The sequence below is a fragment of the Tupaia chinensis genome, unplaced genomic scaffold, assembly GCF_000334495.1.
Source record: "Tupaia chinensis unplaced genomic scaffold, TupChi_1.0 Scaffold144010_1, whole genome shotgun sequence".
NCBI classification, from domain to species: Eukaryota; Metazoa; Chordata; class Mammalia; order Scandentia; family Tupaiidae; genus Tupaia; species Tupaia belangeri.
Window position 1 is genome coordinate 1,644,534 of NW_006203862.1, and position 4,446 is coordinate 1,648,979.

Below are 4,446 nucleotides of genomic sequence, written 5' to 3' on the forward strand. Positions count from 1 at the left end.
AAAGCAAGGTCCACAGCCATGTCAATGTGGGAGAGGACCACACAAGGACATGGGTCCCGGAAGACATGATGAATTGGGTACCATGAATGCAACATTCTACCACACTGATGCAAGAAATGAAATAGAAAACCATAAAGAAAAACACACACTTACCACATGTACAAAACTTTCTCTTTGGAAAGCATTGTTATCTAAATTGAATGAATGAAATATATGCAATTTTTCATGTGCAAAGAAACTTACAACTTAATAAAAAGGCATTCAGCTTGAAAATGGACAAAGGACAAGAACACTTTTTAAAAGGAGCAAAATGAATGGCCAATAAATGTGAGAACATTTCAACCTCAATATTAATCAAAGAAAAGTACACTTAAAATAATTATAATACGAGACAGGAAGAGAAGCCGCGCCGCGTATGCCCCTTCCTTTCCAGCCTCAGCCCCGGATCCTGTTGATGCCCAAGAAGAACCGGATTGCCATTTATGAACTCCTTTTTAAGGTGGGAGTGATGGTAGCCAAAAAGAATGTCCATATGCCCAAGCACCCGGAGCTGGCTGACAAGAATGTGCCCAACCTTCACGTCATGAAGGCCATGCAATCTCTGAAGTCTCGTGGCTACGTGAAGGAGCAGTTTGCCTGGAGACATTTCTCCTGGTACCTTACCAATGAGGGTATCCAGTACCTGCGTGATTACCTCCACCTACCCCCCGAGATCATGCCTGCCTTCCTGCGCTGAAGCCGTCCTGAGACTGGCAGACCCTGACCCAAAGGTCTGGAGGGCGAGCGACCTGCAAGACTCACAAGAGGAGAAGCTGACAGAGACACCTACAGACGGAGTGCTGTGCCCCCTGGTGCAGACAAGAAAGCCGAGGCTGGGGCCGGGTCAGCCACCGAGTTCCAGTTTAGAGGCGGATTTGGTCATGGACGTGGCCAGCCACCTCAGTAAGGCTGGAGATTATTTTGTGTTGAATAAACTTGTAGTCCCAATTACTCACTGCCTCTTTCTTTCAGGGGATCATACTAAAATCAATCTTAAGGTAAGAAAGTGTGGTGCATGCCACTTTGGAGCAGAAACGTTAAGAATTCTGGGGCTCTATTTTCTCTTTTGTCCTCTGACATTAGACAGATGATCTTTAGTCTGGATCCTAGGTATAATGGTTACATTGCTGGACTCCTAACGTAGCTGACCACAGTTCGAGTCTTGGATCTAGTGGTTTAAACTTCACGCTGGGCACATGTGCATGCGCACCCAAGGCCCTAAGAGGAGAATGGAGGAAAAGGTATTGCAGTGGCCATTCCCCTGAGGGGTGATTCCTTGCTTTCTGTTTCTCTGTCTCTCTATTTGCCTCTCCGGTGAGTGCACATGCCCTATAGCAAAAATTTCTCTTAAAAAAAAAAGTAATAAAGAGCAGAGTTTTAATCACCCTGCAGCTGACATATGTAAAACAAGAAAGAAAGGTCTGCTGTATGCCACTGTGATTTGGGGGAGGTCATTTGTTACTACAGCACGTTTTCACAAATGCTGAGTGATGCAAATTATAGTGTTTGCAAATTCTTGAAGAAATAAGCATTCTTGTGCCTATAGGATAGAACACAAATTGGCTCAACCTTTCTGGGAGGAAATCTCTCAAATGTATCATAAGTTGCAATAATTACTACCTTTGTCTCAGCAATCTCTCTTGAGAATCTATTCTAGTATAATATACAGATCATGAGATGTATGCAGAAAGACATTCATTGCAGCTTTAGTTAGTACAGAAAACAGCCTAAGTTATTTCTTCAGTATACATCTTATTTACTCCCCAAGTTCTCTCATACTAACCTTTCTCTCTGAGCCTGGTTCACTCTGTTTTGCCCAGACTGTTGCTACAGCTATTCCATTGTGTGTAGACCCAGCCACGTCCACTTCCTAAGGCTAACCAGTTAGAGATTTATCACCTCTGGTTCTTCCTGTTGATTCCAAATTCAAATGAAGAATCTTACTGCAGCTCATGGGCTCTGGCTTGGCAAGTGACAGCTAAAGATATTGAATAATGTGAAGAAGTAAACTTCCATGTAAGGCAACATTTGACCAGTGGAGGAAAGGGTTAAAAAAAAAAAAAAAAAAAGTCGGTCCATGAAGTCCTCCTTCCTTCCTCCAAAATACTGTTCTGAGCTAAAACTTCTCAAATAGCGTTTCTGGGTCTGTTTTGCCTTATCAAACAAGTGCATCTGCTAAGGAATAAGCTTTGTCTTTGAGTCTCCTCATGAAGCAACACATTTCATGCGGCAATGCGGCATAACTTTCTTCACTCCTGCTGCCCCAGAATTGCACCTCTCAAAACATAAGTACTTGAAACCAGCAGATGACATGATGACATAATGGTTGTGTCACTGGACTGCCAAATGGCTGACCATGGTTCAAGTCCCAGACCCAGAGGCTTGAAACTCATTCCAAGTGTGTGTGCATGCATGCCTAAAATCCCAAGAAGAGAATGGATAAGAAGGGATTGTGGTGTGGCCATTCCCTGTGGGGGATGATTTCTCACTTTCTGTCTCTCTGTTTCTCTGGCAAGCACATGTGCCCTATCGCAAAAACTTCTCTAAAATCAATAATAATAATAAGCACTTGTTTCTTGGGTTCTGTTTTATAGGAACTAGGCTTAGACAGGTTGATTTTAAAGACTGATAATGCTGGAGCCAGCAGGTGGATTGGTGGTGGTTAAGGCACTGGATTCCGACATGGTCAACTGAGGTTCAGGTCCTAGACCCAGTGCTTGAAATCATTCCAAGCACATGTATTTGCATACGCAAAATGCTGACAGGAGAAAGGACTGTAGTGTGGCTATCCTCCATGGTGGGGTGGATTTCTCACTTTCCCTCTTTCTGTCTCTCTTTAGTGAGTGCACATGCGCTATGGCAAAAAAAAAAAAAAAGATAAAATTTACTTTTAAAAAATTGATGATGCCCACAGTAGTAATAAAAAATAATAATGTTTTCCTATATTCATTAACTTGGAAAGAGCTTTGAGCTATATCTTTGGAGGGGAGTTTACCCTGGTTGTTTCTAGATAATAAGATTTTTGAAATTCTCTTCTTTTAACAATTATTGTTACATTTGTTCTAACTAATATGTGTTATCTTTATAAACAGAATGTTTTTAAGAGCATAATTTTTACACTAAAATATTGCCAAATTTTTCAGTGCTGTATAATTTATTCTAATGAATAAATTTTACAAGTAAATGTGTTATCCATGCTATTGCTACAGAGAAATAATTTTTACATGTAAAATAGATCCATATAGAATGTATGAAGTACATAAAGCATTTTTGAGTGGAACTTTTATCAAATCAATTTCTTTTCTATTAGACTGTCTATTGACAAACTGCTCTACTCAGCTTCCAGTTTCAGAAACACCATTTAATAATTGCCTATTCACAAAGAACAACAGTTCCTTTATACACTCAAAAGATTTTTGGCTTACAGCCTTGTAAGCAGAGTTCACTGCACTATTTATAACTGTCCACACAAATTGGTCATAAAAGGATGGTATTTGGGGTTAGTTCAATCAGTTCCCTGCAAAATTCAACAATAAACCTGAAGTTAAACTTAGAAATGCTATTTTATTATTAACATGTGGCGTTTTTTCCATTTAAGATACATCAGTTGGTTTAAATAAGCAGCTTATATTTGAGTTAAGCTTCTTGTTCAATGACATACCCTAAATGGAAAAATACAGAGCCAAATAAAAACACCCTAAAAAATAAAGATGCTACCAAATTCTAGATCCAAATGAATTTGTAAATACATAGATTAGCCAATGATTTCTGATCGATATTGTACTAATGTACTATAAAAAGAGTATGAAAAAGATCAATTACAAAGGGAGCCATAATCAAATCTGAAATTACACTTTTGGCAAAGAAGAGAAGATGAAATTACCATTAAGATAAATAATGTCTTTTGCCTTAGCAAAAGACATTATTCTTCTGGGGCTGGCAGGTGGCATACTGGTTAAGGGCACTGGACTCCCACATGGCCGACTGTGGTTTGAGTCCTGGACCTGGCGACTTGATTTCTCACTTTCTCTCTCTCTCTCTCTCTCTCTCTGTCCCTCTCTGGTCAAATTAAAATAAATTAAATAAATAAATAAATAAAGTTAAATAAAATGATTTTTAAAAGAAAAAGACATTATTCTGCTAACATGCATTTCCCATGCCTGTTGACGTATGTAACCAAAAAAGGTATGTGGCTAACAACATGAAACATAGACTAAAGAAAATCGTCATTATTTCAAACCCACACCAATGAAATCCCAGGCAGGCTCTCGTTTTCTCTCTAATTGAATTCTGGAGGTTCTTACGCTTTCTTGCAGCACCTAAAGCTCTCTGAAGCCCAGGGCACTTGACACATGCTTTGTGTGGCCAGCCCTCTCCTGCTCTGGCTCCCAGGTTTCACCCATTCCC

At 39.8% G+C, this 4,446-nt stretch overlaps 1 pseudogene; it reads left to right on the plus strand.

The window, feature by feature from the left end:
• Positions 1-415: 415 nt before the first annotated feature.
• On the plus strand, positions 416-981 carry LOC102479427 (40S ribosomal protein S10 pseudogene; annotated as a pseudogene).
• Positions 982-4,446: the final 3,465 nt, after the last annotated feature.